This window comes from Molossus molossus, unplaced genomic scaffold, assembly GCF_014108415.1.
Source record: "Molossus molossus isolate mMolMol1 unplaced genomic scaffold, mMolMol1.p scaffold_m16_p_16, whole genome shotgun sequence".
NCBI lineage: Eukaryota > Metazoa > Chordata > Mammalia > Chiroptera > Molossidae > Molossus > Molossus molossus.
The window spans coordinates 67177702-67201870 of record NW_023425351.1 but is presented as its reverse complement, the minus strand read 5'-3'; the positions used below and the strand labels follow the sequence as shown (position 1 = coordinate 67201870).

Genomic DNA, 24169 nt, shown 5'->3' with positions numbered 1-24169 from the left:
CTGTGTGTCAAAAATGAAGAGAGAAATCTAAACGAAATGGTTCTAAATGAGCTTGAGAGCCTTGGGTGTTGAGATTATAATTCCACAGTGAGTCTAGAAATGAAAACTGGGCCCAAGGTGGAATTTTGTGCCCAGGAGCCTAAAACAATATACTTCTTCACGAAAAGGGGCTAGAAAAACTCCACTGTCTGGAGAAACAGAGAGGAAGGTTGCCTTGAGTGGAAAAACATCACTAGCAAGAAATTAAAAACCTGGGGCTATACCCTATGTGGCTGTGGAATCTCTGTTGTTATTGTCGATGAGATATCAGACCCTCAAGCTGAGAAATTAACGTAAAACTGGCCCAGTACTATGGAAATCCATAGCCCAAACACAAAATCACTCCATGGGGATGTTTTAACAACCCAGACTTAACAAGACTCCCACAGAAAGAACTATTTTCTCCTTAGATGAGTTCACAATTAAATAATGTGAACTGTTCAGTAAGTGAACTACTTTGAGTTGAAAATAATAGAACCATCTAAGGCTATAAAATAGTATATTTAAAATGATTAAAGACTAAAGGTGATATCAAAAATGTAAAGAAAGATGAAAAAAGAATAGGCTGTTTTTCATTGTTATGAAAAATAGTCATTGAAATTAAAATCCAACCAAAGGGTTAACTGACAGATTAGACATAGCTAAAGAGATAATTAGTGAACTGGAAGACAGTAGTAACAGTTTACATTTGTTAAGTTCTTAGTATGTGTCAGGTTCTGTTCTGTGTACTTGCATTTAATCCTTAGAACAAAATTATAAAGAAGGTATTATCCTTATCCTTATTTTATAGACAGGGACACTAAAGCTAGTAGTTTAAGCCACTTGCCTGAGGTCACACAGCTGGAATGTGACCCCAGACTGTCTAGTGTAGCCTAGAGTCTGTGTTTATAATGACTACACTGTGGAAAGAAAATGATCACGAATAAGTGATAAAGAGATGCAAATATGAGAGAATGGTAAAGAGTCATAGAGGAGAGAATGAGGGGGTGCTACTTAGGTCCAAACAGAGGGACTCAAGGAGAGGCAGTAGTCGAAGACCATGGTCAGATCCCTTCAGATCTTCTCTAGTTCTAGGTTCCAGAAATCTGTGACCATATTGAGGGTGGAAATTTCCAAGGAGAGTGACAGAACCTCAGTCCCCGCTGCAGCATGCATTGATGTGCTGATATGCTTGACAAAGGTCTCTCTGGAGGGGAAAAGAAGAAGACGTGATTTTAGCATTTGCTGACTTCTGTGGTATCTACTTGCAGCATGGCCAGTTTTAAGCTACCAGCACGGTGTCCCCGAGCACAGGACTGGGAGCAGGGTGCAGCGGCCGCTCTCGTGAGCTGTGGGAGCTGCTCCAAGCGCTGCAGTGACTCTCGTGGTCATTCTCTTCGGTCTCGGACTGTGCGTCCAAGTGTGGGATTTTCAGGAAGTAGTAATGTCATGTCTGATGTCACAGGGGCAGGAGGAAACAGTGGCATAAGCGTAGAGCTCTGTCCCCCGTTCTTCCCTTGTATTTATAACAATTTGGGGAGAATGTGGGCGGAGACACTGGCACACGTGCTGTATCACGGGTGACCGTGACAGTGGGTACAGCATCTTCGAAGGGCAGTTCGGCTTTGTCGGCGGCACCTCCAGGGCATGTGGCCTCGGACCCTGCAATTCCACCTTAAGGCCTTTATCTCCAAGTCCCGCCTGCCTGGTGCTCACTGCAGCACTGCTTGTGATGACCAGACCCAGGAAGCAGCTGAAATGTGTGTCACCTGGGAACTGATGGACTGAAACATGAATACCGGGCCAGTGTTTAAAATAGTAGGTCCTATGTTCTAAAAGGTAATGATCTCCAGGTTGCATTTTTTTTTTGTTTTTTTTTTATCCTTACCCGAGGACATTTTTTCCTATTTTTTGTTCAGATAGAGTAGGAGGGAGAGAGAGAGAGAAACATCGACGTAAAAGGGACACATTGAGTGGCTGCCACCCGCATGATCCAACCAGGGCTGGGGACAAACTGCAACCGAGGTACGTGCCCTTAGTGAGAACCGAACCCGGGTCTCCCTGGACTGCAGGCCGACGCTCTAACCGCTGAGCCAAACCGGCCAGGGCCAGGTTGCATTTTTAAGTTTAAAAAAGGCAATACGCATATAAGTGTATGCGGTATACTCCTATTTGTGAAAAAACAGAGGGAGGTGTAAATGCTTGCCGCACCCACCCACACGCACACACGTGCCTGGCTGTGCATGGACTTGCTGGAAAGAACCAAGAAGGAGGGTGGTTGTGGGGATGCTGTTTACCTCTTTGGGGGAAAAAGGATTGCGGGTCTAAGGTGGAAGATATCTTACTGTATATCCTTTTGTAGTCTTCTGAATTTTTAAACTGAAGCACATAGTACTTTTTCTGTTAAAAACTAACTAGTTAGCAAAAAACTGGACTTTGGGAGCTTTCAATATGAAAGCCCTTCTTTTATTTATTTATTTTTTTAATTTATTTTTTCACCTTTATTGATTTTAGAGTGAGGAAGGGAGAGGGAGAGAGAGATAGAAACTTTGATGAGAGAGAACATCAATTAGCCGCCTCGTGCATGCCCCCCACTGGGGATCGGACCCACAACCTGGGCATGTGTCCTGACCAGGGATCGAACAGGTGACCTCTTGGTGCATGGGTCAATGCTCAACTGCTGAGCCACACCGGCTGGACGCCCTTCTTGTTTTTAGAGGAGACTGGCAGGTCTCCGTGACGTTGCTCATCTCCAGCATTTACTGAGCATAACACCAAGCGCCAGGTACTTCCAGTGTGGCTTGGTCTCGTCCTCACGCACCCATCCACTGTAGCCTCTCCATCCCTTGGCTCTGCCCAGACCCCTGTAAATTGCTCAGTCAGTGCATGAGAAATGATAATCCCATTTTCAGGAAGAGGGAAAGTCGAGTCTCTGCAAATCACGTGGCATGCAGGTAGAGAAAGTGGAATTCAACAGCAATCTTAAAAGTGCTTTAGAAACAGGAATAGCCTGGTTGCTTTTTAGAAATCCAAGTTCTTGGGAAGGCATCACAAGCCTTTCTTCCTCCTGCCACACGTTCCTGGCACCTGTCTTGAGACCACGTGGACGTGTTCTGTTCGTATTCATTTTTCTGGCTTGGGAAGTGTGATTGTTTGCTCTGAAAAGCTGGAGCTGCTGCTTTAGACCAAATCAATCGCTGATGTGTTCGGAAACAACAGAGGCAAGGAGACTTTGTCCTGTGGTGTCCTCCTTCTCTGACTTACTTAATCTGCACAGCGCACGCCCCTGTTGAGTGCGCACCGCACACCATCAAAGGTCTAGGAGACACTGGCTCTGTTCCCTTAAAAAGACTGACCTTCAGGGCCTTTCTTAGCAAAATAGATGTTCCCAGAGGTGCTGCTGGGGCTGCCATTGTTGTTTTCTGCAACCGGCCGCATTTCCAGCCCATCATGAAATGTTTTGTGGAACCAGAGGTTTTTTCCTCTTCTCTCTCCCTTTTTATCATTTGGTAATAAATTCAGTAAGTAGGTTATTCATCTTGAAAAGATGTTGTTACGATTTGACCCACCGTAATCCAAACGGGCCAGAAAACGGGATTGGAAAGTGAAGTCGATAGAATCAAAAGCACGAAACTGACCTGAGCATGACTGAAGAGTGTGACATCATCTGTCATATTTGTATGAAATTCTTGCATGGGACGGCTCTTTGATCCATAGCACTTTCTTGTCTCTTTGGACGCTGTTTTGTAGGTTTGTGTAGAGATGTCCTTAGGCACTTTAAGTATCATTTCCCTGAGTGCAATGTGGGATGTGGTGGTTTTAGTTTACCGTGAGATAAATGTGTATCAACACTGTTATCTGGGCTCCCCCAAACAGTAATTCTATCTCCCTTGCCTGAATGCTGATACAGAGTTGGTTTAAAAGCTATTTCTTATGTGAGCCCTTTCCTGACTCCCCCTCCTTGTGCTCGGTGTGCTGTGTGAAATTTAATTAAAGCAATTATCTTATTGGCCTTCAATAACTGTAGTTGTTTGTAGCTATCTCCACATCAGACTGAGTCCAGGAAAGATGGCTTGGATCATCTGGCTTCATCTGTGCATGGCCTGCATGTGTCATATCTCACAGAACTTCAGATGTCATTGCTCAGGATTCTTTTGACCTTGAAAAAGAACCCCCGGCTCAAACTGGCTGCTGCAGAAAGCGGATTTGCTGGTTTATGTAATTGAAAAGTCCAGGGACGGAATTTAAGGCTTAACTGGTGTTGCTAAGGCTTACATAGTTTTTCTCCAGGCTCAGGGCTGCCTACCATTTCTTTTTAGACTGTGGTGGCAAGATGGCCACCAGCAGCCCTAGCAGGAGGAAAAAAAAGGCCACTTTCCCGGCAGTTCAACCAAAGTCTCAGAATTGAGTCTCAGTGTCTCTGATTGGTCTTCCCTGGGTAACATACCGATCCCTGAACCAATCCGTATGGCCAGGCAAATGCAATGCTTTGATTGGCCATGCTGGATCAAATGCCCACCCCCTGAAGAAGCTGGGGGTAGGGTCTGTACCCCCCAGAGCACAAGCATTGAGATTGACGGAAGGCTGTTCCCAAGAAAATCTGAAAACCGTTTGTGTTTTGGAGGGGGGAGGTAGGTAAAAGCCAGGATGTCAAATATAGTAGGTTTTTAATCAACATTTACTCAGTGAATGAATTAACAGATGAATGAGCAAACAGGAGCTTGCTGCTGATTCTGTGAGCTAGTTATACAATACCCTGAGAGGGATGTTAACAGATGGAGCCTTTGCAGAGAGGAGGGATGAAAGAGAACCTTGGAATCAAGTCATATAAGGATGGCATTAACTTCGCTGAAATATTTATCAAGAAACGAGAGACACGTAAGAGCGGTTTCCAAGTGTCTGGAGGGCATTCACAGGGACGGAACATTTGCTGGGTCCCTATTTTATATCATTGGTACTGGACAAGGCACTGATATCACCCCACTTTTATTTTCATTTTATTAGGCAACCAATATATGTTCATTCTAGAGAATTAAAACATGTTCAAAACAAAGAAAAATAAAAGTCCTTCCATAATCTTAGTACCTAGGGCTAATTGATATTAATATTTTGGTATGTGTTCTTTTAGTTGTTTATCTCTATTTATAGCTGTATTTTTAAAAAGTCTTATTTAATCTTGGCGATTGTGTTTATCAGAGAACGAAACTGTGGCTCAGAGATTTTAAGAAGTTGCCCGAGGCCCCAGGCCTAGGACTGCTAGGGCCAGAAGTCAGTCCACAATTAATTAGCCTCAGAAAACTCTCTCATCTCTGGGTCTTTGATTTACGTGCTGTGTAGCCAGTCTGTGTACTAATAGGGTTTTACTACCATTCTGAGAATCTTAATTTCATCACTTTTTGTTTATTCACCCACTCATCTTCATCCGTGTACTCAGGAAATATTTCACGGGGCGATTCCTGGGTGCTGGGGGTAGACCGGTGAAGGAGGTACAGCCCCCTGCCCTCCCGGAGCGGACAGTCTAGCTGGTTCCACATCACTTGTAAATGGATAAGCCCAAAGCCTGTAGGGATGTGGAGATCTGAGGTACTTCTAATTGTACAGAAAGACGTCCCACACCTCTTTAAGGAAGCAGCCCGTGAAGCAGAGAGAAAGAAAGCACCACAGCCAGAAAGCTGGACAGCTGAGTCTTACACATGCCCTCTGCCCCAAACCCCTCTCCTAAAGGGAATGGGTGGGTCGAGGGATGGGAGGCCCGGGCTATGTGTTCCCTGTCCTCACCCTCCCACGGGCTATCACTACTGGGTGATCCAGATTGTGGCCCACCACACTATATATGATGACCCTGTTTTCTGAACCCCAGATCAAAATCAATGGTGCAGAGCAGGGTTAGCCAAACAGAAGGAGAGAAACACATATTTCTTGAATGCGGTCTACCCCAGGTGCTTTCGTATGGCTCCCTTGCCCGGGAAGATAGGTATTACTATCCTCCTTTTCCAGGGGAGGAAGCTGAGGCTCAGTTGGAGCAGGTTAGAGTTCAGACCCATCTGATAGCTCCAGATCCTATGAGCTTCCGATTCATGTTGCTCTGATCCAGACCCTTCTGGGGAATGGCGCTTCAGAAGGTTCTGAAACTCAGGTGATTTGGTAAGTTTCATCCCATTCACTTTTTTTTTTTTTTTTTTTTAAGTATTATTGACAGCTTGTGTCCAGAAACTCTTTTAGTCCCTGGGAGACTGGGTAACCAAGATCCTTGAGCGCTCCTGCTCCCAGGAACTTGAAGTCTCTGAGATAAATGGTTGCAAGAGTAACAATGTTTCTGTACAATCCTTTGCTCGGTGTTTCAGCCACACAGGAGGACGTACCAGGTAGGATGCTTGGGTTGCAAGGGACAGAAAACCTAGTTGAATTTGGATAATTGATAGAAGCAGGTGAGTGATTCACATAACCAGAAAGTGGAGAGTAGGATGGGTTTCAGGCACACTTTGATCAGTTTCATTTCTTTGTGATTCTCTGGGCTCTGCACTTCTCTGTCTGTTGGCTTTATTCTCAGGCTGAATACATTCACAACAGAGAGATAGCTGTTCGACGCCAGGGAACGTCACGTAGAGTACGTGCTCCAAGACGTGGAGAGGAGAGCTGTCCAGTGTAGTGATCTGGCTTAAATCACATGCTTATTGGTTCACATCTGGGGAAAGAGCTACTGTCTCTGAGCTTCCCTCTGATTGGACTGGATTGGGATACACCCATCTCAACCCATCTTGGTGGCAGAGGAAATGGGATAACACCCAGGAGTGGGGATGTCTGGTCCCAGGGCCATAAGGCCCGCAAAGTCAGTGCCAGCTAGCATCACGCACCTCACCAAATGAGCTTGGCCAACTATAGAAGGCTAATTTTTAAGTTGACAATTTTGTATGGCCCGAGAATGATGTTATAAATACCCAAATGGCCCAGGTTCCCCACCCAGGTTCAGTCCCCACCCCTGGGACTGGGGACTGGAGAGTGCTGCTTGGGGGAGGAATGGAGTCTCTCAGGGAGAGGGGAAGTCTGTAGGATCTGACGTAGAAAGATGAGTAGGCATTATTGTCTCTTCTCTTACTTTACATGTGTTTCTCAGTTCTTATCATGGCCCTGTCCAGCAGATCAGTATTTCCATTGTACGGACTAGGAGACAAGTTCGGAGAGGTTAAGTTGGTTGCTGGCCATCACATACCTAGATGGAGAGTGAGGTGTTCTGAGCTGTGGATCTCACGTTCTTTCCTCTCCTTTTTATGGTGGTTATGGAGAAAATAGATCGTTACCAGAGACCCAACAAAAGTTTGCCCAGGGACTTCTCTACAATAAGCAGGGCCTTGGGAGTAATTACTGCTTTTCAATTCAAGCTTTTATTAGAGCAATCCTGCCTGCTTGTTGTTGTTCAACTAATTCTAGGTGAGAGGAAAACTCCTCTTTCAAGTCCCGAGAAGCAGCAGACAATTGAATGAGCTTCTGAGACAAGCAGAACCTTGTCAACTCAGTGTATCAGAGGAGATGGTTGCCTTCAGATAATTTTACAGAAAGTCCTCTCTCCTTTTGACTGTGCTGCCTGAGGCTGCCATTCACTTCTAAAGCAACAGAGTGACTATGATGTAATCCTCTACAGTGCTGCCTTCCCTGGGCTCACGGTAACTCACACGTTCAAAATATAGAATACGATTTTGGGGGTTAAGAGTTTATGCAAAGCCAGTGTGGTTCCTCGATTCAGCTGCCAGAAGGAGGGCAAACAAGCTGGATTTTCTGGTTTTCCCCAGACTCCACAGAGACACAATCTTCTACCAAGCAGCAGGTGATTTGCCAAAACTCATTTCTGTGCTGGTGGCAAAATATCGGGGGTCACGCTGCTCCCTGCGCCCACCGCGCGTGCCTTGCACTTTCCTCCCGAGTGGAAATCGTCTTTCCATCGTTCTCCGGACCTCACGTATCCACCCGGCAGGTGTACTTTTATCCTGGGAGAAATGAACAAAACTGGGGAAATCAAAACAGTGGTTGATGACAAGTTGACGCAGAAGGTTTTCAACTTGGATGCTGTGCTTTTTGATTTCTGGCGTCGGTTTTTTATTTTATTTTATTTTTGAGGTTATTACTGATGACAGTGACTTTACCGACCCCAATTTCTATTATGTTGTCTACTGAATTTGGGGTTCTGGGGTTGAGAGTTGAACAAAGCACAGTCTTCATTACTAATAGCCTTTCATGACCCTCTCACCAGTATCACTTTTCGGTCCTGATTGGCACTGGGCCAGGTGAACTGGTGAAAGGAACCCGGAAAAGGTGTGAAGTGGGAGGAAAGAGGAAAAGAGAGAAAGAAGCCCGAGGGTGAAATGCATGGGCTTCAGTGTCAGGGAAGGACCAGAAAAGCTGCTTGCTGAGCTCATCTTGTTGGCCCTGACGAGTGACCACTGCGGTTGTTATTAGGCCTGAAATGCAGGGGTTCTTTGTTAGCACAGCATAACCTAACTCACCCTGACTGACGTGACCACCACTGTCACAGAGGTGGCAGATGCATGGAACCCGGGAGCAGGCCAGCTTGTGTGTGTGTGTGTGTACTGGATGCATGTTGGCATCGAGTGTGTGTGTGTAGGTAGGAATCGTGCCCCCGTGGCAGTGGTTGCCACGCATTAGAATCACCAGGGGATCTTTCAAAATTCCAAAGCTAGGGCTACACACGAGGTGAATTAATTCACTACCTCGGGGGTGGGGCGCGAACGCTAGTAGTTTTTTGTCTTAATTTTAATTTTAATTTTTTTAAATCTTCACCTGAGGATATTTTTTTATTTATCTCTAGACAGAGTGGGAGGGAGGGGGAGAGAGAGAGAAACATGGACGTGAGAGGGACACATCGACTGGTTGCCTCCTGCACGACCCCAACCAGGGCTGAGGACGAACTGCAACCGAGGTACGTGCCCTTGACCAGAATCGAACCCGCGACTCCTTGGTCTGCTGTGACTGCTGAGCCAAACTGGCCAGGGCAACACGAGTAGTTTTTAAGCTCTCCGTGTGATTCCAGTGGGCAGACAAGTTCAGGAACCACTGGTCTAGGAGAATTATAATCATGTCATCACTGTTATTTGAAGGGGAGTAGGGACGATGGTAATGACATTGGTACTAGCCATCATTATCGTTTAGCGACGGCTACCTGGATGCCAGGCAATATGCTGGGTGTTTCCCTGACACCTCACCTGTCCCGCAGCCCTGCCAGACAGCCTTGGGTTGGAGAAGGTCTTCTAACCTACAGAGGTGCTTAATCCAGATTGTCAGGTAAAGCCTAGAAAAATAGAGCTGCTGGCTTTGTGTTGTTGACCCCAGACTGACCACTGTGGTCATCACGGGGGATGTGATTTCGGGCTTGTTTGTTACCACAGTGTAACCCGGCCCATCCTGACGGATGCAGCCGTCCTTTTCATAACCACAGTGGATTCAGGAGTCAATATGCAAAAACATATTTTGCAAAGTTATAAATCAAGGCTGAGTCTATTTTGGCCTGCGGCTTGGAAAGAAATGAGTGTAGAAAACCAGGCTATTAATCTTGGGTTGGTTGATTCATCCATCAGAATCACTCTGTGTGTTTCAAGGAGTCGGGGTAAAACATGACCTTGCACTTCTGTAGGGCTTTTCTCAGCAGGTACACGGTGCTCTACAAAGCTCCTATCGTGGCCAGTCTTGGAATGGCCCTAAAAGTAGGGCTGTGTGCTCGTCAGGTAACGTCGGGCCAACGTCGGGGAAATGCTTATCCAGTGTCCACAGAGATGCCTGGCTGGAGTGTCGGCTGGGAGGTAGGTCGGAGTTTAGTCTGTGGTATGAGAGTGTCCGGAAGGGTGTTTGGAACAGACAGACCAGCGTGGGCAAAAACACAACAGTAGGAAACAGTGTTTATGGGAACTCCGTAATCAGTTCAGTATCACTACCAAGAAAGAAACCATCCCACGCTCGTGGGTGCCTGGGAAGACCCAGGGAACCTGCATTCCCACTTGTTTCTTCTCCGTGTGGCCCACGCGGCTCCTAACCTTTCTTTCCCGGCTTTGGAAGAGGCCTGTGTAGTGAAGGGCCAGGTGAGGGTAATGCTGTGACCACCCTCCTTGACCTGAACGAACACACCAGACATGACACTAAGTGTCGCACACCGCAGACTGGGGGAGATTTGTTACAGGGCTCTGTTGACGCCTCGGCCATCCAGACTGACCTTTGGGAATTAACTCAGTAGTTCTCTGACCGTGTGGACAGGAATTATGACCCGCACTCGGGACCCGGAGTCCAAGCCTGGGGGATGGTGCAGCTTGGAGCCCCTCGTGGGCCCTCCGCTTTCTTAAGTGCGAAATGTTGGACTGAGGGTGAATTCTGGGGCTCCTTTCACGTCTAAAGTGGGTGATTCATTCAGAAATTCGTCGATGCACGGGGCCTGTGCAGTAAATACGGTACATAAATGCTGACGTGGACACCATGGATGTTTTCTCCAAGTCCGAGGCTCCGGACTAGACCAGAGTTTGAGCAAGGTGGCATTCTTCTCTCTGCCTTCCTCCGGGCAGGAAAACTGGCACACCTTTCTCATGACACCTGCTCTAACCTGGGACCCCAGCACCAGCTTTCAGAGAGGACTCTGGCCAAGCCAGTAAGCTTCTTAGCTTGGGCCATATTGATTCTCTCTTAGAAGGGTTTTTTTTTTTAACCTTAAAATCCTTATACCTTTTCTTCCATAGCTCCGGAACTCTGTCCAGATGCTTAGCTCATGTTTGACATTCCCACTGTTCTGGGTAAAGCTCTGGATTTCAACCGCTGGGTCACACGGCCAGTGACCTAAGCATTTTGGCTCCTTTGGGGAGGATTGAAATCTCACTTTCTCGCTTGCTTATCTGATTCCCTGGTCCTGGGGCTGCGGCCACATCGGGCCTTTAGAGTAGAGTTCGGGCCCTCGGCCTGGGTGAGCTCAGGCTGGACTCATGCCATCTCCTTGACCGGCTGCAACTGTTGGGGCCAGGCCTTGTGCCAGGCATGGTGTCTGGCTCTGTGCTAGCCCTGGGGATACAGTGGTGACGAAACAGCATGGCCTCTGCCCTCCTGGAGCTCATGGTGTTTAAGGAAACACAGAAATCACTGTACAGTTACAATTCCGTGGAGCACTGAGTGGCACAGGGTCCTGAGACCCCTCCCGACCGGGCATCCAACCTGGTTTGCCCAAAGCTCCCTCCTGCAGGTGAAGCCTGTGCCTGGGCACACAGGCATGTCTTGGTCCGGATGGATTGACGCCCACCTTCCTTGATCCTGAGTTAGGTGGGCAGGTGGGCACCGGTGGCCAGTGCCTTGGAACACTGGACAGTCCTGCTGGAGTGGGGTCTGATCCTCCTGCCTGCTTTACAGGTGGGTGTGGGGAGGCCCTCCTTGGAGGGTGTGACCGTCACTGCTGAAAATGCCAAGGGGGCCGTCCTTTGTGCTACTGGCCCACACGACGGGCGGAAAGGGCAGCCCACCCTCAGCGTTGTGCCCGCTTGGATTTTTGTGCAGCCGGCTCCTCTCTCGGAGGGCAGGGGGCTTTGGGCTGCAAACTGCTTACCAGAGCCCGTTGTCTTGGGAGGAGCCTGGTTTCAGGGCTTGGGAGGGAAAAGTGAAGGCACGCGAAAGTCTCTTTTCCTCTTCTTTGCCATTAAAGTCTTGGCAACAAAACACGCTCCTTATTTTGGTCGCCTGTTATCAGCCACAGATCCCCACATTGAACTCCTGGACGTCTTCCTGGCATTGTCATACTTCAGCTTTTCTGGCTGAGAACAGTTTTGCTTCTCTTCCCCCCACCCCCTTCTTTCAGGACTCTAAGAAGTCCAGGTGGTGAATGGGCCGTGGGTGCCCAGTTCTGTAGAAATGCAGTTCGAAAGCAATACAAACACCCAGAAAACCAAGGGGGGGCAGCTTGCCAAGAGGGAAGCGCTGTATTAAAACATTTTACTGTTCCTGACATTGGACAGATCTCCCTTTGGCTTAACATGAGATTGTTAAATACTTTGTGATATAGCTCCCCAGCGAAGTGTTACCCAGCCTTTAACAGCCCGTGGCTGAAGTTCCTTTGTAGAGGAAAAGTGATGAAGGTAGACTGTGAGAGGAAACATAGGAGCTTATAATTCCTCGTATGAACCAATTTTATAGAAATCTATGAATTGCCCTGGCCAGTTTGGCTCAGTGGTTAAAGCATCAGCCCGCGGACCAGAGGGTGCTGGGTTCGGTTCCCACTAAGGGCATCTACCTCAGTTGCAGTTTGTCCCCGGCCCGGTTGGGGTTGTGTGGGTGGACCACTTGATGTGTTTCTCTCATGTCAGTGTTTCTCTCTTTCTCCTCCCCCCTCCTCCCTCCTACTCTATCTGAAGGTAAATGCAAGAATGTCCTTGGTTGAGGATAAAAATAAAAAAAAAAAAAGAAATATATGCATTGTTTTTATATGGCTAGAGACATACAAAAACCACTTGGTAGAATATCCATGTGGCATGGGGAGTTGGAGCATGAGGGTTTTTATTTTCCTCCTTTTGTTTATCTGCATTTTCAAATTTGTTTCCACAACCAACATGTATTATTCATATAATTGGGTGAAAAATGGTAGGTGGGGGGCAGGATCATTCCACATAGTTATTGAGGGTCTCCTAGGAGCTGCGTGGGCACAGTGACTGGTGTTGCAATGGGCAGGACAGCCCTGGCCTCTGCCTTCACAGTCCTGTTTTTTGAGTGAGGGACATTTTTTAGGGAAAACATTTAAAAAAAATCCTCACCCAATGCCCTGACCAGTTTGGCTCAGCAGTTAGAGAGTCGGACTGAAGACCAAAGAGTTGCAGGTTTGATTCAGGTCAAGGGCACGTACCTCAGTTGTGGTTTCGGTCCCTGGCCCTGGTCGGGGTCGTGCGGGAGGCAACCAGTAGATTCACATCTATCTCTCTCTCCCTCCCTCCCTTCCTACCTCTCTCTCCCCGTCCCACTCTATCTGAAGATAAGTGGAAAAATATCCTCAGGTAAGGACTAAAAAAACCTTTACCCATCGATATTTTCCCATTGATTTTTAGATAGAGTGAAAGGGAGGGAGGGAGGGAAGGAGAGAGAGAGAGATATTGATGTGAAAGAGACACATCAGTTGCTTGTCTCTGCATGACCCTGACCAGGGCTGGGGATCGAACCTGCAACCCAAGTACATGCCCTTGACCTGGAATCAAACCCAAGACCCTTCTGTCGGAGGGTCAGTGCTCTTACCATGGAACCAAACCGGCCAGGGCAGGAACACATTTTTAAGCTAAAAAATAAACATAATTACAAGTTATGATAAGTGCTGTGAAGGGAAAAAAAAAAAAGCCAGTGACATACTAGGGAATGATTGAAGGAAGGTGGGGGAAGTGACTTTAGGAAGGGTGATGGGGAGGGAGGACCCCTTTCAGGAGGCAATCTGAACCTGGAGGCTGAGAAACAGCCATGTGCAGAGGCCCGTTGGCATGGTGGAGGCGGGGGAAGGACCCAGGAATGTGAGGCTGTGTGAGCATTTCCTTCCTGCGGGTCACCGGGGAAGCAGGTGCTGGCTGCCCACGGTGAGAAACGCGTCACGTTCGTCCATGTGACCTCGCAGGTAGACCTTGTGCCTCTGGGGAAATGCCATCAGGACAACTTCATGGCTCCTGAGAGGCTGGCTAATGTTTTGCTAAGTAACAGGAGTCTGCTGGGTGTGAATGGCCGCTCCGCCTGCACCTTGGGTCCGCTTCAGCAGCAGCTCTGATGCGGGCTTTCCGTGTGGCTCCCGGGCCACCTCCTCCGGGCCTCGTCTGCACGCGTCCAGCTCACCCACTGGACGCTCATCCGTAGGACCTGACACTGCAGTCTTAGTCCTTAACCTGGACCCCCTGGCTGTCGGAAATGTTTGGGGAGGTACGTTTCTCCTCGCGGATTCGATCTTCATTCATTCCGCGAAGAGGAGGACGCAATGGACAGAAGTCCCTACATGTTAGATTGAGGACTGAGACTGGGTACATAGGCAACCGAAACTATATTCTAGGTTCTTAAACATATTAAGTAGTGTATTTGAGTTAACAATAAGAGTTTTCTCTAAGGGCACTTGGGCAGTACAAATCAAGAACCGTAACGATGTTCAGATCCTTTGACCTAGTAATTACAATCCAGGGAATTTATGCTGAGGTCATCCTTTCTTTCTTTTTTTTTTTTTAAGGGGGAGAAACCAAGAAAATGATGTCTATAAATAACAGCAGTCATATGGTCAATAATGACATGGTGCTTTGGGGTTTTGAACATATTTTTCTATGTAGTACTTCTGAGAGCTTTGCAACATTCCTGTGAAGTAGATTCTTATGCCCATTTCCCAGATGGGAATTGGGAGGTGAGAGAGATCAAGGGAGTGGCCCTGGTTCACTCTGGCAGATTCAGGATCTGAACTCAAGCACATGGATTGTCGCCTGGTGGGTTTGCTCAGAAACTCAAGGACATGGTGGGAGGCAAGGAACCAAGACTGAAAATAAGGATTGGACTTAATGTGTGCTTAGTTCTGTCCCAAGTGTTTTGCAAGTGTTAGCTAAACTAATTCCTACAACCGAACTTGTGGGAGAGCTGAGGCCCTGAGAGGCTGAATAAGTTGTCGAACAGGTTTCAGACCCTGGGCAGGCGAAATGCAGAGCTTTGAGGTAGTTTTAGGTTTTTTTCCTGTTGCCCTCTGCTTCACAAGACTGTATCGCTGAATGAGTGCATAAGTGAATGAATGGATTAGAGGGGTTAGGACCTGACAGCCAGCTTCCACTGAGAATTGGACATCGGGATTCCTGTGGTTGGTGGACTCCTTTCCAGAGCTCTGCAGTTTCTACATGCAGTACAGTTGCCCAAGAGTTGCTGATGCGCTGGTCCTTGAGGCTACACTTTTCCATCACCCTTCGCCTACAAACTCTCTCTCCTCGCTCCACTCATTCATTGCAAAATGCCCAGAGCTGAATAAATCCAGAGTAAACCGGGCATGTAGGTGTGGACCTTCAGCAACTGAAGGAAACTGAGCTATTTCAACATGATGAAATATTCTGAGGCCATTAAAATGACAAATGTGACTGTAGAAACACGAAAAAAATATTGGGAAATAATAGTTGCACATATCTGATGATTCCCGTGGAAGAAATGTGCATATAAGTGGATAAAGGTTGGAAGAGAAGGAATGAAAGCTGTGTAAAGGTCTTGGGTTTGGATGGTGTCACCATCCAGTCTGCTAAGCCAGGAACCTCGGGGTCATGCCCCACAGCTCCTGCTGCTGCTGCTCCTAGATTCACCGAGTCACAAACTCCTGTACATTCTACACCGGTAAGTCTCTTAATTCTGGTGCCTATGCTTCCTTTCTACTACCAGTTTCCTAGACCAGGCTCTTGTTATCTCTCAGCTGGACCCCACAACATCTTCACTGGTCTGCCGGTCTCCATTCTCTCTCCCACTGTAGTCCCAGTCAGACACTGTGGTCAGAATGATCTTGATAGAAAACCCATTTAATTATGTCACCTTGCTTATTAGAAGTTTCTATTTACTTGTTGCCAACAGGAGGCAAGTTCAGACTCCTTAGCATAGTGTAAGCGGAGGTCCTTTATAATCTCACCACCTGGGTCTTACCTCCAGCCCGTAAACCTCCTTCCTCTGTCCTTGTGCCTTTTGTTCTCAGCCCTTCCTTTATCTCTTCGAAGCCAAGCTCATGCTCCCTGAAGTCTTCACAGCTGTCCCAGGGAGAGTTGGTTCCTCCACCCTCCTAAATCACAATGAGTCATGCTGTGTTGTAATTGTGAGGTTACAGCTCTTCCTCTCACCAGATTCTGAGCCCCTTCAGGGCAGGGACCAAGAGTCTTACTGTCGTCCAAACTAGCCCCTCAGCATGGTATTTAGGACACAGCAGAAGAGCACAAATGTGGGTTGGTTGACTGAATCAACGATTGAGTGAAACCACTGATTTTTTTTTACAATGTTTCAAAGTTGATTTTTGTAATAAATAAAAATTTCAAGGGAAACAGCATTTAAAGAAAACATCAGGATCTTTTGAAATTTACAGAAGCAGACAGAGTCAAGTTTGTGTAAATAGAGAAGCCAACCGTGGAGCTGACAGATTGGGGTTGAGTTCTGGATCTGTCTCATACTGAGCCTTGGTTTCCTCATTTATAAAATGGACATGATAATAGTACCATATAGGGTGGTTGTAAAGAGCAAAAGAGGAAATGCAAATCAAGGGCTTAGTATAGTGCCTGGCTCATGCTAAGGTCTCAAAAAGATGCCAGCAAGCCACAGAGATTCAGTCATCACTGAGTGCCCAGTGGTCTTCTGCAAACATCCTCTTTTGCATCCTTCTGCTTATTTTACAAAACTTTGAAAGCTTTGACCTCAGCTGAAATATGATTAGACTCATGCAGAATGGTGAAGAAAGAATTAAGGATTGAGGAAGAAGAAATTCAGCACTTCTCTTAGGGTCTTGTTTGCTGTCCCTCTTTCAGGACATCTGATATGAGGCAGTGGTACAACTTCCTCTTGGGCCCTGCACAGGCCAGGGGTGGGTCGGGGGCTGTAAGGAGAAAGGTGCCTTTGAAAGGGTCTCCCATAGGACTCATGCTATTTTACCATTATTACTCATCAATGGATTGTTTTCTTTGCTGGCCTGAAAGTTCCCCCAAAGACTGGCAGCATGTTTATATTGCTCCCCAGAGATACAGTTAGGACCAGTGAATGGAAATTGTTGGGCATCTGATGTCTTCGTATTGTAAAAAAAAAAGGTTCCTCACAATTAGAGGAGGCTGACAGTTACAATAACAAGCTCCCCATAATGACAGACATTTGAGCTAAGCTGGATGTGGATGTGCCAAGGACACTATGGAAGAGATCTCTTTTGGTGGGAGGTTGGGTTAGAGGTGTGCAGTTACTCAGAGATCCTGGCACTGGGTGGGTGTGTGAACTCTTCCTCTGGTTCAAATTGAGGACAGTGGGTCTGTATGGATCAGGGTTATTTAAGAGTTTCAATGTGTCAAATGGACCAAAGTTCTTGGATTGTGAAGGCTGTTTTTTATTTATTTTTATTTAAATTTTTTTTTTTTGCATTTATCTTTAGATAGAGCAGGAGAGAGAGGGGGAGGAAGAGAGAGAGAGGAATATCGATGTGAGAGAGACACATCGAGTGGCTGCCACCTGTACAACCTCAACTGGGGCTAGGGACAAACTGCAACCGAGGTACGTGCCCTTAGCGGGAACCAGACCCAGGTCTCTCTGGTCCACAGTCCAACGTTCTAACCGCTGAGCCAAAGTGGCCAGGGCAAGACTTAAAAAAATTTTTTTTTTCCTGTATTGATTTTAGAGAGATAGGAAAGGGAGAGAGAGATAGAAACATCAGTGAGAGAGAACATTGATTGCCCGCCACCTGCATGCCCCCCACTGGGGATTGGGCCCACAGCCTGGGCATGTGCCTTGACTAGAAATCGAACTGGCAACCTCTTGGTGCATGGGTTGATGCTGAACCACTGAGCCACACCTGCCGGGCTTGAAGACTGTTCCATCAGCACCAATGTTTGCAATATAAATATCAGCTCCCTCAGTTTAACTGAAATTGATGAAGATTATAATATAGTATAGAACCTCCAAATCATCCTAACATATGATACCCTAAAATATTAGGGTAAAAGTCCCAGGCCTAGGACTCTTGACTTTAGTGTGTGCCTTGAAAAAGCCCCCTGATGTCTCCATGACTCTTCCACACATTTCTGTGTAATGTGGCCAATACCATTTGGTCTTCATGTAACTCAAGAGAAAGACAAAAGGCTAAAAAAGGTAAAAGCTGCCCTTTTGTATATGGGGCAAGGAGTGATTTCATGGTCACATATGGTAAGGCCCAGATAGTTCCCCGGATCCTATTTGATTGAAACAAGGGTTCATAATCAGGGTTTCATAGATAGGCGTCCTCATAAATCCCCTGAAATTATATGCAAATTTGTGTGCATATGTGATTTACCTGGGGAGAAAAGACCGCACTTTTACTTTTACGGGATTTTCAGTAGGGCCCTTGACCCCCAAATGTTCAGAAACATTTATCCCCATAGTAATAATCTGCTTAGCAATCAAACTGAAAATACCCTCAGGAGAGGTAACCTTGTAATCATTTATACTTCAGTGTTAATGAAAAAATCTGAGTGTTTCAGGACAGCGTTGGGATGAGCTAGCTAAATGGGAGGTTCTGGTTTTGTATGTAAAGAGGGAGCATTTATGTTCTAAGAGTGAAAGGGGAATTAGGGAAAAATGAAGAGGCTGCACCCGCTGCCACATCCAAGTTCTCTATGAGACATTTTTGCACAGAGCAGACTCCAGAACAAAGTCTCATTTATTTGAAAGAGCTATGCGTGGCAGGGTACAAGTCTCAAGTGGCGCCTGATTTCTATTCTCAGACTGATCATTTAACACCTCCCAAGGGCATCTCCAGGATACCATCGCAGGCGATAACGGTGCACCTCTCCGCTCCGAGGAGCCTGCCAAACGCATCTGCCCCGTCTGGGAGAGTGAAGGAGGCTCAGTGTCTGGCGGGGCGGGAACGGCATGCCCACCACCCAGACATTCCAGACTTGGGGTTGGGGGGTCGGCTGGCTGTATCAAGTTTGCTGGGTTCAACCCAGAGTCCTGGCCTGGGAGTCCCGAGTTCCAGTTCCTGCCATTTCTGAATCCGCTGACCTGAGGCAGGTCACCGCCACCTCTGAACCTCAGTTTTCCATCTGTACAACGAAAAAGCTGCAAGACTCAGACCCACGCAGACGCTGTCTCCGCGCAAAGGTGCTGCTCCTTTAAGGAGGGCGGGGTCGCGGAGGAGGTGGCCGCGCCCCCTTCCTCTCCTCCCGGCGCCTGCCCGACCACCTGTCTCCGGCCTTGCCCCGCCCTCTCGGAGGGGCGGGGGCAAAGGGGGCGGGCAAGGATTTACCTTAAGGGGCGGGCTCGTGGCGCATGCGCACGGCCAGACAGGTCCGCGGCGCCCTCACTTCCTGGCATTTCCCCCCTCCCCCTCCTCGCTGTTACCCTGTACATCCGGGTCACTTGCCCTCCCCGCTCGGAGCCGCCGTCGCCGCCGCCGCCTGGCTCGTCGCGGCTCCGCCACAGGGGCAGGTGCGGAGGGGCTCCCGGTCCGGCCGCCGCCGCTGCCCCGCTCCGGGCCCGGGGCTCCCCCTAGCGCCGCTGAGCAGCCGCCGCCGCGGCTGGAGGAGGGCGAAGGAGCGGGGCTGAGAGCCTGCAGGCTCGAGCGCAGGGTGAGTGGTGTGTCTTGACCGTTTCCCCCGCTTCCCTCACAGCCTCGCCTGCCTGCGCCTCGACCCCATTTTGGCGGAGAGGCGGGTGCGGCGGCGCGGGGCTCGCTGGTCTCCCCGCGTGGTGGGCCCGCCCCGGCGCCCACCCCTGGCGCTGCGGCTGCAGCTCCGCGGACGCCCCCGCCGCCCGCGCCCCCCTCGCTCATTCATTCGGATCTGCCATTCTTCCGCCCCTTCCTTCCACTCGCACCTCCACGCGCGTGCTCGCCCCCCCCCCCGCCCCGGATCCCGCCGCCGCCCCTGCGCCTCGGCTCCCCGGCGCTCCCCGCTCCCCGCCCGCGGCGGCGTTCGCCCCCCGCCCCCCGCCCCCCGCCCCCGCCCCCGCCCCCCGCCCCCCGCTCCCCGCTCCCCGCTCCCACCTTCCTTCCCTCCCTCCCTCCCCGAGCCTGTCCCGGTCCACACCCCCTTCTGCCGCGGACTCCGCCGCGCCGGGCACCCGGCCTCCTGGTCAGCGCGTGGAAGTTGGGGTCTGGATTGGCCACCTTCTCCTTCCACCTGTGCGGCTGGACCTCCCAACTTCATCCTGCGTCGGCCTCTGCATTCCCGGCATGTAAAGTCCCGATTCGCAGTCCCAGGGTGTGGTCTTTGTGTGTTTCCAAAACACACAGTTTCTACTGTAATTACCCAAATCGGTGACTGTCAAACTGTAGTGGAAGTGGCAGTTGCTGTGTGTGTGTGTGTGTGTGTTTCTTATGGATGTTCTGGGCCATACCAGATACCTTCTCTCCTTTTTCTTCTTTTCCCCCCCGGAGGAGTATCTATGATGGATTAATTTTCTCTGAATGTGAAATTTGGCAGAAGATTGTTACTCTTTCTGCTACTCCACATTCCACCTTGCTCCGCTCTCTGACTGATTGGCAACATTACCTGTTAATACTGTTTGTTGGTGAGACTTTCTCTCATCTGTCAACAGCAGTTACTGAGTGTCGCCTGGGGTGCGGAACACTGATGGAATGCCTGAATTCTTGCAGTAGCAAAAAGTGTCATTCTGGATACAAGAGATTTTTGGAATTTGTTTACACCCCCCCCTTCCTGTAAATTTTTCGAGTTTGCTATCTTTTTACCCCTTAATCTTTATGTGGAAAATGTATGTCGGTCAGTGCTGTGCTCTTGGAGTCTTGTAGCTTGACAGACTGACATTCCAGAGGAGTGTTGGATATAGCTAAAGGAATTTCAATCACTTGGATGTTTGGGGACTTAATGTAAATCACTTTAGACTAATGCACCTCAGGAAAAATACATTGATCCTTTTAATTCTTTAATTGTATTTAATAATAGAAACAGAAACTTGCTGTCTAGTACAACATGGTAATTGGGGTGTATTTGATAGCCTGTTTGTAAAGTGTTGCAGTTAAAACTGCCTGGTGGACATTTCATAAAATGAGATGTTAGCACTGTTGTGTGTGTGTGTGTGTTTTTTTTTTTGATATGACGTTCTTAGTACATTATTATTATGAATTCCAAGGAAGATTCTTGGTCCTGAAGTACATCTACTTGCTTATCAATATGATACAGTTGCTAGCAATATTACTTTCCTCTGGAGAGCTAGGTGTTCAAAAGGCACTTGTCTGTTTGTCCTGTGTAGGTTTTTAATGACCACTCTAGAAGTAAGGTTTCTTAACTCCTAGTAATATTGCATTGCTTTGTTAGACCAGTTTTGCTAGATAATGTATATTTTCTTAGTTCCTTAAAACTTTAATAGTTATGTAGCTGCTTCAAAGAAACTTGCTTTTGTAAAATGTAGGATGTATGCTATGAACTCTTAGGTTATTTGATAATTATATAGGGGCTAGATCTTTTTCTTTTAAAAAAGCGGTTGATCAGAGGAATTCATGATTAATAAATAGATTTTAGTTATCTCAGCAAAAATATAGTTTCAGATACTGAGTAAAATTAAGTGAATGCAGTTTATTTCTGATAGATTACAGATAACATTGAACGTAATCAGACTTAAAATATATTTCTCTGAGTTTTTCCCAAAAATTGATTTAAAAATTATATGTTAGGTAGTGTCACTTTTGAGATTATTTGGCTCATATTTGAAATGGTCATTTACCTTTACTTAGTAAGTAATTGACTGGGGAGTCTAGAGGGATATTTATTTCATTTTACTCCTAGTCTCCTTGGGGAAAATACTGGACTGCCACTTAGATGAGATTACTTAACTCATTAAGTATTGATCCACTGAACTGCTAGAGCCTATCACTTGCTCAAGGAAAACAAAGTTATATTTGTAAATATTAATAATAGTTAAATCATGCCTACTGTTATGTTTGGCCTCCTTTTCTGTTACTGCACCAGAGGTCAGTACAGTGCCTGCCTGTTGCACAGTGGGTACTTCATAAATATTATTAATAATTGAATGAATGGCAAGGTCAAAGAGTGTCCCACTGTAACCCATCATTTTGTAATAGGTGGCAGAAGTTTTGGAGAAAGATGTTGATTGCTCTCAGCTGCAGTTTTCTCGAGGAGCCTGTAAATTATGTGGATTTGCTGTATCTGATCATTTCAACTGCTTTGAGACCTTTGGGGAGAAAGTACAATAGACATGTCATTTTGTGTTATGCTTTACTTAGTTCATTGAATGGATTTGTTCACTTAGAATAGGTATTTGATATATGGATCTTGTCAGCATTCATGAGCAGTAGTTTTAATCCAGATAATTTCTTGTGCATTAAGTTTCTGAAGGTCAGAATGAAAATTCTTGTGTGTATGTGTTCATCCTATATTATGATCAAGTCACTAAATTAGGTTAATTTTCTAAGGAATATTTCACATAGCAGAAATGGAAGGCATAATCCAATCATGTTGCAGTGGTTGCTTAATATTTCAGTGATGGTGATAATGATGTTAATAGTAACTAACACTTATGTAGTGTTTATCACTTGCCAGGCAGTACTGTAAGATGTTTAATCTTTACAACAACCTTTTTTAGGTAGGTAATAGTATTCTGCCATCTCACAGACTTGAAAACAGGTTAAACTAAAATGATGTAGTTACTATGTGATAGAACTGGGTCTCAGCTCTTAAGTATGCTGTAATAGTGAACACCAAGTTATTTATATACATTAAGTTAATTTTATGACAACCTCGTAAGGGGTAGGTAAATTCCTTTTAATTTCTAATTAATATTAGGAAAGAAAGACTGAGACAGTTTAGGTAACTTGTCCAAGTGTACTCCCAAGTAGGATGAGGAAGGCTGGTACTTAAACCCAGACCTCTATGACTTGTAGTCTTTACTAAAATTCTCTTTCAAAGTACTAATTTGAGGTCCTATATTGTATTGGATATAGGATATATCTAATATCCTATATATGTATATATATAAATATATATATTGGATATATATTTAGAAGACATACTCAAAACAGCAAATCTCAAAGCTTTTCAGCTGGCACACAGGATGGATAATGTTCGCTTGTTCTCTACTCTTGTGAGCATATAGGAGATTATAATTTCCTGCTCACTAACTATAGCTTCACCCCTTACCCACTCATGCAAGTATATTGGAATGCAAATGAGTGACATTTGTAAAACCTTTTAAACAAGGAAATCATTCTTAGAATTTTGATGCTTTAAATATGTACGTTTCTTATGATGCATCCTACATCCTGTCGGTAGTATTGTGGGTAAGAATGACTGTTTTCAAAGCTTTTGAGTGATTTTGTTTAAATGAAAGACCTAATGCGAAGATACAGTTTGGTAGCTACTTAGTTTATTTTGAAAAGGTAATGTCCAGTGGTCCTGTTGTACGTGACACCATGCAGTCATATTCTGCTGTGCAGGCCGCCTCCACTTGATGTGCTCCAGCTGGTGCCTTCCGGCCGGCCGGTGTGTGTTGCACGGAGACCGAGACAGACACCCGCACTCGGCCAGGCGTCAAGTGGCGTGCTCTCAGGTCATCCAGACTACACCGAATGCTCATTCAGGTCAAGTAATTTCAGAAAATAATTGCTATGAGAAAAATTATGACCTATTTCCAAATACTATTATTTGCGGATTATGTAATTTCTCTGTTCTTAGGGTAGTAGTGAAATCAGGCACAAATTTAAATGAAATGTGAGGTTTACTAGGTCTTGAAGTGGACTTTTGTAGTCTGTTGACTTGTACTCTTGTTGAGAGATGCTATTCTTGCAAAATTGTGGTACACATGGACAAAAATGTTGCACTTAAATCCTGATTTGCTCTTCTCTGATAGTGGGAAGATTCTCAGATTATCTGTAAAATGGGAATAATGACGTCTCTGTGATGTGCCTCACCACACTCTTGTGAAATCTTTATATTTCAGTGCTGTGTAATAGGGAATGCAGAATATAATTTATTAATTTAATGCATTTGTAAGTCAAATGATCATTAATCTTTTTGTTTACTTTTGATCACTTATTTTTTGATACCTGGTACAATATTGGTATGTGATTGCCATTAATTACCCAAATAGTTACTGAATACATAAGCAGGGTTATATAACAGTGAATAAAAGGTTAGTGGTCCCTTCTTACAGTAGAGTAGAAGACAGAAAAATAGACCGTGTGAATTCAGTGCTGAGTGTGTGTTCCACAGGTTCCTAATCTTATGAGTCAGGAGAAAAGCCCACGGTGTGTGTAATGTCATCTGAACTAAGACCTGCCCGAAGAGTGGACCACAAGTAGTCAGTCAGGCAAAGGGGAGAAGGCACGAATGTAGGAAGAGGGAGAGGCAAAAGCCTGGAAATAAGAGAGGTCATGTACCTTTGAGAAGTGGATTCTGGTTCTGTATGTCAGTAATGTGAGGGGGGAAGAGGTAGATAGTGAGTCAGCTGTAAGGCTTGCTGC

General features: G+C 46.5%; 1 protein-coding gene across 5 annotated transcripts in view; it reads left to right on the top strand.

Moving 5' to 3' along the window:
- Positions 1–24169, top strand: part of CYRIB (CYFIP related Rac1 interactor B) — a 131515-nt gene that overhangs the window by 37416 nt on the left and 69930 nt on the right. The window contains exon 1 of one of the 5 annotated variants that reach the window (XM_036263696.1): positions 19088–19301. The exons of the other annotated variants lie outside the window; for them this stretch is intronic. The gene's annotated coding sequence lies outside the window, so the exon portion shown is untranslated. Of the gene's footprint in view, positions 1–19087; positions 19302–24169 lie in introns of those variants that run through there. 5 annotated transcript variants of the gene reach the window in all.